Source organism: Magnolia sinica, chromosome 14 (assembly GCF_029962835.1).
Source record: "Magnolia sinica isolate HGM2019 chromosome 14, MsV1, whole genome shotgun sequence".
Lineage (NCBI taxonomy): Eukaryota > Viridiplantae > Streptophyta > Magnoliopsida > Magnoliales > Magnoliaceae > Magnolia > Magnolia sinica.
Window position 1 is genome coordinate 39,752,123 of NC_080586.1, and position 14,182 is coordinate 39,766,304.

Sequence of the window (14,182 nt, forward strand, 5' to 3'; positions counted from 1 at the left end):
TGGGTTCCAAAAGAAAAGAAGAATTGTCTGGTTACTCATTCAAACCATATACCAGGCAATGAAACTAAATGGTACCTAGATAGCGGATGTTCAAGACATGTCACAGGTGACAAATCTCTCCTTGCAAATTATTCAAATCTTAATAATGGGATAGTCACTTATGGAGATGGTAGCACCGCTAAGGTAGTTGGACAGGGAATTATTAAAGGAATAGACTTGCTCAAAAATGAGAATGCTTTTTGCATAAAAGGATTAACTCATAATCTTTTAAGCATTTCTCAAATATGTGACAATAAGCATGTGGTTACATTCAACAAAGAAAAATGCGAAATCCTGGACCTCTCAAGAAAATCAGTAATGAAGGGTTCCCACACAAACAATCACTATTATGTCATCAAAGGTAAAGGAAAGGATGATCCCTATGCCTAGAAATACTGAGCATAGAAAAACAAGTCCAGGTCATGCATCAAGATCTGGAATTTTACTGAAACGATGCAACTTTTACTGAGCTCCTAAAGATATATCTGAGGTTCCTTACCTCAATCTTTTTGTATATAAACATTTTAATGTTTATAATTTTGATGTGTACAATGATTGTAAAAAAATTTTGCTGGTGATTCATGAAGGGTGGTCTGTGCGCTGAAAATTGAAAACATTCACCTTTGATATGTCTGTCAATAAGCCAATAGCATTTTTGATCAAATCGATCAGCAATCGATATCATCGATATCTCTTCAGAATTTGAAAAGTCATATAATTGAGACTATTATTGTAAGTGCTATGGTCTCATGCTCCTTTGGTTATCAAATTTTGTGGTGCCAAAACCTCTATATGTGTCTTGTGTAGTTTTTGTTGTATGGATGTTCAAGACACTGCATCAATGCTTCAAGTCAAGTATGGTGATCTACTTCAAGAAATGCAAGGTCATGTACTTGATCCTCTTCTGTAAGCTTCAATGTTCACAGCTACGTTAATCAGAAGAGCGCTTGTTCAAGTCTAAAGATGATGTTCAAAAATGAAGTACATTCTAAGAAGACAAATCCAAGCTGTAGAAGATCTCAAGATCAAGGTACATCAAGTAGAGATCTCAAGCTTCATAAGGTTCAAAGGTCAACCTTCATCTAATTGAATGAAGTTTCAATGTTCATACTTCATGTCTCAGGTATGATAGACCTTAGATTAACCTTAGGGTAGGTCATTTTGAATACATAATTCATATTGAATCACTTTATAAGTATTTGGTCTGTTCTAAGACTAGTCCTGGACCTTGCTCGACTAGTCCTAGCACTGGTTCGACCAGTCCTAAAAAATCCAGGACCAGTTCTAAGTTTGTTGCAATTATTCAGAATTTTCTATTCATCTACGACCAGTCCTGGACTCTGTTCGACCGGTCGTGTGAACAATGTCGACTAGTCATCCGACCAGTGCTAGTTCTTCGACTCAAACTACTGCAACGAATCCTTGAGTCGTACGACCAGTCATGGGTTTTCTACAACCAGTCGTAGACACCCTACGACCGGTGTGTAACCGTCTGTTTCAATCCCGCTTGAAAATTCAAAAATCTGTTTCATCTACGACCAGTCATGGAGTACTCAGGACCAGTCTTAGGCGTGATTTTTGCATCTATAAGTAGACGACGAATTTCAGAGAATGATAACTCAATTCAAGTCAAATCAAGGCATCACTCTGAGATAAGTTTGTGTTTATTTTTAAGCTACATTGTGCTTATTTAATATTCTCTTTTGTTATCTTATTTAATTTGATTTTGTTTCTATATTCCAATCTAAATTGAAAAGAGGAATTGTTATATTCCTTCTTCTTGGAATCAAAATCAATTATAGCTAGCCCAACTGGTTTAATTTAAAATCAATTAGAACTTAGAACCATATCAAAGTGAGTATTGGACATTGAACTTCACATTCAAACTTCTACTCCGATTGGTTCTTCCGGGCTACAACAAAAGGAGAAATCTAGGTATTTTACATTTATTGTAAATTCAATTATTTTGGTTTTGTTTGAGGTTAAGCCAGAAAAATCCCATTGTGTTGGTTATCTGAGGAGAGCCAGAAAACTCAGAAAGTGGGGTTTTTGAATTGTGTAAGCCCATATAAAAGACACAATTGTGAAGGTTTTAGGTGAACCTATGAAACCTATTTTGAAAGTGAACGCTGATATCCCCTGTGTGAGGATATTAGGAGTGGAGTAGCTGTGTGGCTGTTGTTTAACAGTTGGTGTACACACAGGCGAACCACTATAATTCTTTATGTCTTGTAGTTTGAATGTCCGTTTAATATTTTCTATCTTTTATCATTCAGAATTGTGGGATGTATGTGTGGATGTGAATGTTGTAATATTTACATTTCAAGCATTGTGGGAATGTTGTAATAGTTTCAACTTTATTTTCTGTTATTTCCCTTTATTATTCCTCTTTAGTTTGGGATATTGATACTTATCATTCTAGTAAGGTTGTCCTGCCATAAACCCTTGGTTTTTATGGTGCAAGGTTGTCCTTAAAACAACATTTGCATCAGTCTCTCAAGACTTGAATTTGAGGTTGCTTTACATTCCTGTATTGTGATTTGTTTCATTTCTTTTGTTGGCTATCATATTCTTTAGTTTCCGCAGTTAAAAGTTTAATTTGGCATAATCCTATTCACCCCCCCCCCGTCTAGGACATATAGCTTGGCCTTTTCAAGTGGTATCAGAGCCTAATAGCTCGTTTTTAATTCTTTATTCTTGGATTCATTTCCTAAGCTAACGGTCTAAGCTATATATAAAATGTCAAATTTTGATAACCTTTCAATCACTAGGCCTCCACCATTTAATGGTACCAATTATGCCTATTGGAAAGTTAGGATGAGGATTTTCTTTAAATCCATAGATGAAAGTGTGTGGCTAGCCACAGTGATTGAATGGACCCCTCCTACCACTGAAGTGACTGGTATCGATGGTTAAAAAATAATGAGAATAATAGCTTATTTTTCTTGGACCACACTTCAGAAAAGTGAGAGTAGTGCAAATGCAAAAGCACTAAATGCAATCACTTGCGCACTATCACCGGATGAGTTCAAAAGAATTATATCATGTGATTCTACAAAGCAAGCCTGGGATATATTAAAAATGACACACAAGGTTACATCAATCGTCAAGAAATCTAAAGTCCAAATCCTCACAACCAAATTTGAAGAAATTCATATGAAGGAAAATGAAATGTTTATGGACTTCTACACTAGATTAAATGACATTGTGAACTCTATGTGGGGTCTTGGTGATAAAATCCCAGAAAGTAAAGTGTGTGCAAAGATACTGCGCTCACTTCCTGAACGGTTTAATTCTAAGGTAACCGCGATCCAGGAACTTTGTGATATGGACAATATGAGGGTAGAGGAATTAGTTGGCTCTTTACAGACTTATGAGTTAACTTTTAAAGCTCCAAAAGGAAAATTGATTGCTCTTAAATCTTCTAAAAATAGTTTTCAAGAAAATTCTGATTTAGAAAACTCTGAAGATGATATGGTCCTTTTGGCAAAAAAGTTGTACAAAATTTTTGAAAGTAAAAAGAAGGTTGATTTTCAAAAAGTAAATGATAAGAAAAGATCTAAGCCTAAATCTAAATCTTGGAAATCATTAAAAGATAGTAAGTGTTAAAACTACCAAGAATATGGGCATTTGGCAAACAAGTGTCCTAAAAAGGACAAACCTAAAAAGAAGGGTATGTTGGCTACTTGGGATGAATCCTCTGATTTTAAAGCCTCTTGTGAATCAGAAGATTCTGAAACCGAGTCGGGTAGTGAAGTTAAAGCTCTTATGACTCTAGCCAAATTCACATTTTTAGATAATGATGATTTAACAAGTGAAGAAAATCTAAATAGTGATTGTGAAAATGAAGATGATCTTCAAGATGCTTACAATGCCCTATACAAGGAAAGTTGTAAAATTGCAGTCAAACTTAAACTTCAGAAAGAAAAATTTTCAAAGCTTAAAGAAAATTATGAGTCTCTTGTTTTAGAAAAATCCCATATTTCAAATTGTTTTGAAAAGACTAAATGCGATTTAGAATTCAAAACCTCCCTAATTGAAAATCTTAAATCTGAAAATGACAAACTTAAACTTGAAAACTCTTCACTTTTGAGTTTAAAGGATACATGGAGGTATGCCCAAGGAGATTCAAAGTTTGAAAAACTCTTATCCGGATCTAGAAAATGTGGCGACAGATCCGGGTTGGGCTACGATAAGAATATACCTTCTAAACAAAAGAATACTCCTCCTAAGTTTGTGAAAGGAGAAACCTCTAACTCAAAAGGGAAAAGTACTATTCAAGGTTTTTCTAAAAATGCTAAAACTTTTCAAAAACCTAAAAGCAATTTTGTCAACTATAAAAATCATAACCGAAATCCTTTAGCCAAAAAAATAGTTGATTTGCTTAAGGAGCTTTTAAAATCTAACTCAGTAGGTCATTCTTAGAACAACAGACAAAAGAAGACCAACTATTCTCCTAAACCCAAAACTGTTATGAAATGGGTTCCTAAGGTTACGTGCTTGGTTGCCCACACTACTTTCAAAGCTATAAGTCATTCAAAGTGGTACCTAGATAGTGGATGTTCCAGGCATATGACAGGCGACAAGGCTTTATTTACCGATCTTAAATATTCGACTGATGGGTCAGTCACATTTGGTGTGGTAGCAACTGCAAGATTATTGGCCAAGGTACAGTTCAACTCTATAATCTTCCCTTATTTAAGAATATTTTATATGTTGAGGGACTAAAACACAACCTGTTAAGCATATCTCAAATATGCGATAACAATCATAGTGTGAAATTTTCAAATCAAGGTTATGAAATCTTAAACAAAAAAGGGTTTTGTAATATTAACTAGTCACAGGACTTCTGAAAATTGCTATATTGTATGCAATGGTAGATCATCTAATCAATTTGTTACATGGTCCATACCGATGAAACGGAATTACGGCATAAACGCCTTAGACATGTATACTACCATAATCTATATAGATTGAGCAAAAGAGAACTAATAAGAGGTCTACCTAAAATACAGAAAGTAGACAAAATATGTGGCGAATGCTAGATTGGCAAACAAATAAGGAGCCCTCACAAGAAAGTGAACTCCAATGCCACATCAATACCACTCAAACTTCTTCATATGGATCTTATAGGGCCAACCAGGTCAGAGAGTCAAGGTGGAAAAAAAACATTCTAGTGATCGTGGATGATTATACCAGATTCACATGGGTAGCCTTCTTAAGGGATAAATTAGAAACCCTTGATGAAGTAAAAAGAGTGTTCAAGCGGATTCAAACTGAAAAAGGTTCTCAAGTCAGTAAAATTCGTAGTGATCATGGATCTGAATTTGAGAATAGCAGTTTTGAGAAATTCTGTAGCGATCAGGGAATATCTCATGAATTCTCTGCTCCCAAAACACCACAACAAAATAGAATTGTGGAGAGGAAAAATAGAGTGTTTCAAGAAATGGGAAATGTAATGTTGAATAGTTTGAAGCTCCCTAGAAATCTTTGGGCTGAAGGTGTAAATACTGTGTGCTATATTATTAACCAAGTTTATACATGTAAATCTAATAATAAAGCTGCTTATGAACTTTGGTTTGATAAGAAGCTTACTGTCAGATACTTTCGAGTTTTTGGCAGTAAGTGCTATATTTTGCGTGACCGTGAAAATCTGAGAAAATTTGGCACAAAAAGTGTTGAAGGAATCTTTTTAGGATATTCTTTAAACAGTCGTGCATATCGCGTACTAAACAAAAGGACTAGTGTGATTCAAGAATCTATAAATGTGGTCATAGATGATCATTTGAATACACATGCCCCAAGTTCAGATAATGATGAAGTTCTTTTAATTGACAAACCAGATACTTTATCAAATCAAACTAATACTGAACAAAGGTCTGTTAAAGATCATCCAACTACTCAGATTCTTAGAAACCCTCTCATTGGTGTGTGCACTCGTAAACAACTAGAAGACATATATAATTACGTGTGCTTCACATCCCAGATAGAACCGGCTAACGTAAAAGAAGCTCTTTCTAACGAAAATTGGATAATTGCGATGCAAGAAGAGCTTAACTAATTTGTGAGAAATGATGTTTGGTATCTAATTCCTAGACCTAAAGATAAACACATTATAGGAACTAAGTGGATTTTCAAAAATAAGTCTAATGAACTTGGTAATATTATTTGAAACAAGGCTAGATTGGTTGTACAAGGGTACACTCAAATAGAAGGCATTGATTATGATGAAACCTTTGCCCTAGTAGCTCATCTTGAGTCAATCAGACTTTTTATATCCATTACATGCTTTAGAAATTTTAAAATTTATCAAATGGATGTAAAGAGTACCTTCTTAAATGGTGATCTACATGAAGAAGTGTATGTAGAACAACCAATGGGTTTTGAAGACCCTAAGAACACTGATCATGTGTATCGCCTTAAAAAGGCTCTCTACGGTTTAAAACAAACTCCTAGGACATGGTCTGAAAAATTGACTAAGTTTTTACTAATTCATAATTTTAAAATAGGTAGTGTCGATAAGACGCTCTTTGTTAAGAAACATAATGATGATATCTTAATGGTTCAAATCTATGTTGACGATATTATTTATGGATCAACATGTACTAACATGACTATTGAGTTTGCAGATTTAATGAAATCTAACTTCGAAATGAGCATGGTTGGAGAATTAAACTATTTCCTAGGGTTGCAAGTAAAACAACAACCTGATGGTATTTTTATTTCTCAAACCAAGTATGCCTTGAACTTGATTAAAAGGTTCGGATTTGAGAATGGTAAGAACTTTGATACTCCTATGAGTACATCTTTAGGACTCTCAAAGGACTCTACAGGTAAAGATGTGGATTCTAGACTGTATAGAAGTATGATTGGTAGTCTACTTTATTTAACTGCTAGTAGACCTGATATTGCTTTAAGTGTTGGTATTTGCGCTAGATATCAGTCTAACCCTAAAGAGTCACATCTAACTGCGGTCAAGCGGATTATGAGATATGTTGTAAGTACTTCTAAATTAGGTCTCTGGTATCCATATGATACTAGTGTTCAATTGGCTAGGTACTCTGATGTTGATTGGGCTGGTAATATCGATGATAGGAAATCAACTAGTGGTGGTTGTTTTTATATTGGCAATTGTTTAGTTTCTTAGTTCAGCAAGAAACAAAGTTCTATATCGCTCTCAACTGCTGAGGCTGAATACATCACAGCAGGAAATGCATGTACTCAGCTTGTTTGGATGAAACGTATGTTAAGCAATTATAAAATTGCATAGGAATTAATGATATTATATTGTAATAACTCTAGTGCGATAAATATTTCAAAAAATTCAATCCAACATTCACGTACCAAGCACATTGACATTAGGTATCATTATATTCATGAATTAGTGGAAGAAAAAATAATATCTTTAGAATACATTCCAACTGAGACTCAACTTGTTGACATTTTCACTAAACCGCTTAACAGAAGCAGGTTTAATAAATTAAAATTTAATCTTGGTATGTGCATTCAGAATTGATTATTCATGCATGTATGTATCATAGTGTATATATATATTTGATACTTTATGTGGTTAAATTATAATTTTTTATGAAAAAAATACATATTTTTTCCTGTACACGACCAGTCGTGGATGTGCTTGACCAGTCGTGGTACGACCGGTCGTGGAGTGCATTGGGTCTTTTATAATTTAGGAAAAATCTCATCTTCCTCATTTCATATTCCCTCTCTAACGAGCCGACGCCCGACCAGTCGAAGCCACCGACCTAGATCTTCAAGGTTAGTGCGTTATTTGCATTTTTCTTGTAGATTCTAGTCTATATTACTTCATTTTCACTCTTGGAGTAATCTATTTGATCTTTCATTGCAATTTTGGGGTTTTATTTAAAAAAATCTGATCCAGCAAAACCCCACTCTACATCCTTTGTATCTTCTTATTTCCTTGAGTTTCTTGTTGCAAATGGACTCCACAGGGAAAAAGAAAACAACACATGGTGCTTCCTCTACTAGGTCGAATTTAACTCGGTGACATCTTCGGTCTCCCGAAGATGATCCCTCATATATATAGGATTTGCGTATGCGCAATGTCATTGTCGAACGTTTGGTTGATCTTAATCATATTGCTCAGTTTTGTATCCTACCTCTACTCCAAGCTGTAGGATGGGATAACATCTTACATTAGGGTGGGCCAGCATTCCAATCTATTGCACAAGCCATGTTTGCATGTCTTTCTGACTTTTCTACTGAAAATTTATCATTTAAGATTGATGCTAGAGAAGGGCCATTTGATGTAGGTCGTCATTTGATATCTGGCCTTATGGATATTCCTATTAATGATGAGGGTATTCTTATTCATACTTTAACTGAAAAATCCTCTGAATTAGAGAAACACATGCTAACTAGAGATCTATGCAATATGAATGTGTAATGAACGCATAAAGGGAATGCGCTCCCCGTAAAGTATTTGTTACCCAGATATAGGGTGCTCCATAGAATTTTTATTTAAAATCTGTATCCTCGATTAGGTAACAAAATTGAACTAACTTCTTTTATGGTTCGGGTCTTGCATTCTGTCATTTCTGGTACTAAAGTTTGTCTGCCTTCCTTGATATGTCATTCAATTATTCAGTTTCGTCTCCATCTAGGTCATAGTGATATTCCGTTTGCATATCTTATGACTGTTTTAGCTAATCATATGCTAGTGGCTATGCCTATTGGAGAGGCTCCTATCCATCATCTCATTTTCAATAATTCTAATATAAACAAGATGAAATTGGGATTGGCTCCTGGCCAAGTGGATGTTGGTGGAAGTGGAGCTGAAGCTAGGAATGAAGAAGATGCTAGTGATCTTCCTCCTGATGATATTAACATGGATGACATTTTTTATGAGATAGAATCTGACTCTGGAAATGATCCTGATTATAAGCCATCTAAGTTTGATGCGTGTTTATGTGCTTTGGAAGAGAAGGTAGAAAATATGAATGTTGCTCACGATTTAAGGTTTAAATATATGCGCAAGTATCTCAAGCGTATAAACAAGTGCCTTCATCAACTTGATCCTTCTATTCCTGCTCCTTCTTCAGGATCTGATTAAGTGATTATATTGGTCTGTATTAACTTTATTACTTTTTACTTTTGGTGGTGTATGAACCTTAAGTAACTATTTTTTGTTTGAACTAGCTTATGGTGTGTGGACTTTTTAACTTGCTTATATCTTGACTAGTTCATCCATTACTTACTCTCCTCCTAATTATCCTTTTATTTCTTCCTTTGTCATATTGTGATAAAAAGGGGGAGAATTTATTAGGTATATAGATTGATATTTGTGGAAGTAGTAGCATAAGCATTTCTTTTGGATTTATATGTGCTACTCAGGGGAAATAATATTTGTGCTTGTTAACAACTGGTGTATGATTTGTTAACCAGGCTATAATATTTGTACTTATTAACAACAGGTGCATGCTTCGTTAAGTTAACAACTGGTGCATGATTCTTTAATCAGGCTGTAACTGGTTCTTTTATATATGAGTTGTGCTTCTCTTCTTAGGAGTGTGTTTTGTCACAAATTTGACAAAGGGGGAGATTGTAACTGCTATGGTCTCATGCTCCTTTGGTTGTCAAATTTTGTGGTTCCAAAACCTCTATATGTGTCTTGTGTAGTTTGTTGTTGTATGGATGTTCAAGACACTGCATCAATGCTTCAAGTCAAGTATGGTGATCTACTTCAAGAAATGCAAGGTCATGTACTTAATCCTCTTCTATAAGCTTCAATGTTCAGAACTACGTCAATCAGAAGAGCGCTTGTTCAAGTCTAAAGATGATGTTCAAAAATAAAGTACATTTTAAGAAGACAAATCCAAGTTGTAGAAGATCTCAAGATCAAGCTACATCAAGTAGAGATCTCAAGCTTCTTAAGGTTCAAAGGTCAACCTTCATCTGATTGAATGAAGTTTTAATGTTCATACTTCATGTCTCAGGTATGATAGACCTTAGATTGACCTTAGGGTAGGTCATTTTGAATACATAATTCATATTGAATCACTTTATAAGTATTTAGTTTGTTTTAAGACTAGTCCTGGACCATGTTCGACTAGTCCTAGCACTGGTTCGACCAGTCCTAGAAAATCCAGGACCAGTCCTAAGTTAGTTGCAATTGTTCAGAATTTTTTATTCATCTACGACCAGTCCTGGACTCTAATTGACCGGTCGTGTGAATAGTGTCGACTAATCATCCGACCAGTCCTAGTTCTTCGACTCAAACTATAGCAATGAATCCTTGAGTCCTACGACCAGTCGTGGGTTTTCTACGACCAGTCGTAGAGGTCCTACGACCAGTCGTAGACACCCTACGACCGGTCGTGTAACCGTCTGTTTTAATCTCTCTTGAAAATTCAAAAATTCGTTTCATCTACGACCAGTCGTGGAGTACTCAGGACCAGTCGTAGGCGTGATTTTTGCATCTATAAATAGACGACGAATTTCAGAGATTAATAACTCAATTCAAGTAAAATCAAGGCATCACTCTGAGATAAGTTTGTGTTTATTTTTAAGCTACATTGTGCTTATTTAATATTCTCTTTTGTTAGCTTATTTAATTTGATTTTGTTTCTATATTCCAATCTAAATTGAAAAGAGGAATTGTTGTATTCCTTCTTCTTGAAATCAAAATCAATTATAGCTAGCCCAACTGGTTTAATTTAAAATCAATTAGAACTTAGAACCATATCAAAGTGAGTATTGGACATTGAACTTCACATTCAAACTTCTACTCTGATTGGTTCTTCCGGGCTACAACAAAAGGAGAAATCCAGGTATTTTACATTTATTATAAATTCAATTATTTTGGTTTTGTTTAAGGTTAAGCCAGAAAAATCTCATTGTGTTGGTTATCTGAGGAGAGCCAGAAAACTCAGAAAGTGGGGTTTTTGAATTGTACAAGCCCATATAAAAGACACAATTGTGAAGGTTTTAGGTGAACCTGCGAAACCTATTTTGATAGTGAACGTTGATATCCCCTGTGTGAGGATATTAGGAGTGGAGTAGCTGTGTGGTTGTTGTTTAACAGTTGGTGTACACACAGGCGAACCACTATAATTCTTTGTGTCTTATGGTTTGAATGTTCGTTTAATATTTCCTATCTTTTATCATTCAGAATTGTGGGATGTATGTGTGGATGTGAATGTTGTAATATTTACATTTCAAGCATTATGGGAATGTTGTAATAGTTTAGACTTTATTTTCTGCTATTTCCCTTTATTATTCCTCTTCAGTTTGGGATATTGATACTCATCGTTCTAGTAAGGTTGTCCTGCTATAAACCCTTGGTTTTTATGGTGCAAGGTTGTCCTTAGAACAACATTTGTATCAACCTCTCAAGACTTGAATTTGAGGTTACTTTAAATTCCTGTATTGTGATTTGTTTCATTTCTTTTATTGGTTATCATATTCTTTAGTTTCCGCTGTTAAAAGTTTAATTTAGCATAGTCCTATTCATCCCCCTCCCCCTAAGACATATAGCTTGGCCTTTTCAATTATTGAAGTCAGTATCGATAACATCGAATGAGGAGCATCGATATAATCGAAACTAAGTTCGATGAAATCGATAGATGAAGCCCGATAAAAGGCAGTCGAGCATAAAATTTTCATTTTCATTCTGAAAAAGCATTTCACTTTTTCCTGCTCATCCCCTCAACCAGAAGTACATCAGTGGGTCCCGATAGCTCCTCAAAAACTCGTATTTCCCTTCCATTCCTTTCATTCCAGACTCTATCTTGCTTTTTGGTCGGGTATTTTCAGTTTCTTTAAAAAAGGAATTTTGTCCATTCTTCCCAAATCTGTTTTTATGGGTAAGGACAAAGAAAAGGTGTCTAGTCCAAGAAAGTCCTCTAGAGCTTCTTGACGAAAAATCCTTGCTCCAAAAGAGAGAGCAAGAGCTCCAGAACGAGGGACCCCCACTCGTCAGAGGTCATGACAAACTTTACATGGTGGGTCCCAGTCCGAAACAACAGCACCCCTTCCAGCTAGAGCAAATCCACTTCTAGCTAAATACATAGGTAGGAAGCTCATTCATGAGAGGAAGGTAGACAGGGATTGTTTAAAACCGTACAATCTGGAATCCCTGTTTGCTGCAATCGATTGGTTGCCCGTTCTTGACTTCGGTGGGCCGTGTCATCTTGAACGCACATGCAACTTTCTTGCCGCTTGTCACTCACCCATGTCTATTCCTCCTTTAATCATGGTCTCTCTTGTTGATGGTGATGATGTCCTAATCACTCCTGCTACAATGGCAAACATTCTAGGGCTAACAATGTCACCCGTCGGTCTCCCTGAAATGGACCTCGAAAACGTAGAAGTTCGGTCCATGGTTACTATCTCTGTCATGGTAGGGACATTCCTTAGTATCAAGGAAATGCATTGAAATCTAAGAACATGGAACCACGATTTTGGGTCTTGCACGGTATCTTCACCATAAATATCTATCCTAAAAGTACCAACCGCTCTAATCTCATAGGGTTCATGACCATGATTGTGTACTCAATAGCCAACAGGATAAAAATCTGTGTCCCAACTCTGCTTGTACACCAGTTGGTCTATGCTGTTTATACATCTCATGATCTTCACCTACCTTATCCTTGGATCATACACATGGTGAGCAACGCCATCGGCTTTCCGACTACAAATGATCTCCATGTCTTCAACAAAAATAACATTCGAAGAATGGACTTGAAGTTCCATAAGTATCCCGAGGATCCAGAGGAATGCATTCTAGAAGAAGCAGTAGGAGGTGAAAGAGATGCTCCCACTGAAGGAATTGAAATGGCTGGGGAAGAGCCTCCTATACCCCATCAAGCTCCATCTACATCAGCGGTCGGGGATGCAAAGCGGTTCAAGCTGCATCAAGACAGAATTGGGGCGATCCAGTGAGATGTCACTCAACTGAAAGAGTCTGTCGATACACGACTCACTGTCTTAGAACGCATGGTCCACGGAGTGCAGCAGACTATGCAACAGTTGGTTGATATACTCACTTGCCAACACGACGACACGACACTATCTTCCTGGGCTCCATAAGCACTGGTCTCTAGATGTTGTCACATACACTTCACTCTTATTTCTGTGTATGAACATTAGTATCTTTTTGGATGTTCTGTGCTCTCATGAGTGTATGTGATAACTCACTAACCTGCACAGTCTAAATAGTTTTTTTTTTTGTGTGTGTTGCCCATGAATGGGCTAAAAATTGATGGTTGAGTTTGGATGCCCATGAATGGGGTTGGAAATTTTGTTGGGATAACTGTTAATCTACTGTCAAACTTGGGCAGTATATATATATATATGCTTTTGGATATTTGTGGATATGGCTGGGTATAATTCACGTCTTTACTGCCATGATTATGTTTTATGATCTCCTAGTTTGTCTAGTCCATGTTATGTGGAATGCATGTGATATTTTTTATTATCTGCTTATATCACTGCTATGTTTGGACTGTTTTGCATACATAGTCTCTCAAAAAGATGTCTAATTCACTGTTTTCATCATTATACATCTATCTTTTATATATGTATGCTCTCTGAATGTTGGTTCTCCCAAATTGCTTTAACTTTAGTCAATATCAACTGTTATCTTTGTCATTGACTAACAAAAAGGGGGAGAATGACTCAAACACCCCAAGAAGAAAATTGCATATGTACTTGAATTGGTGATGTAGGTGTTAGGGGGAGCAGCTGCACCAAGAAAGGGGAAGTTTGCAGATAGGGGGAGCAGCTTCTGATTATGTGTGTCCATAAGATGAAATTGTAAATTTGTGTAAAATGTATGTACACACAATTTAAGATGTTTGTCTAGAAGCTGTTCTAAGGTGTTTTGGTATTTTGTCATGTAATTAACAAAGGGGGAGATTGAAAGTGCCCTGGTTTGTCAATTAGTGTGAGTGTTAAGTCAGCTAGACTACAGAGCCTATAGGAAGATCGTCAAAGTGTCTGCCTCAACCAGATGTGTGCACGAACTCGCCACAGGTAAATCTAAGCCTCACATCCCTTAAAATCTATTAGAATATCATAGGGTTTTTGAGTCTAAGGTGTTTCTCACCCCTTGCAAGTCCTCTAGGAGGCCTCCGGCGGGAGTGTACGTGGTAGGTGCTATGTG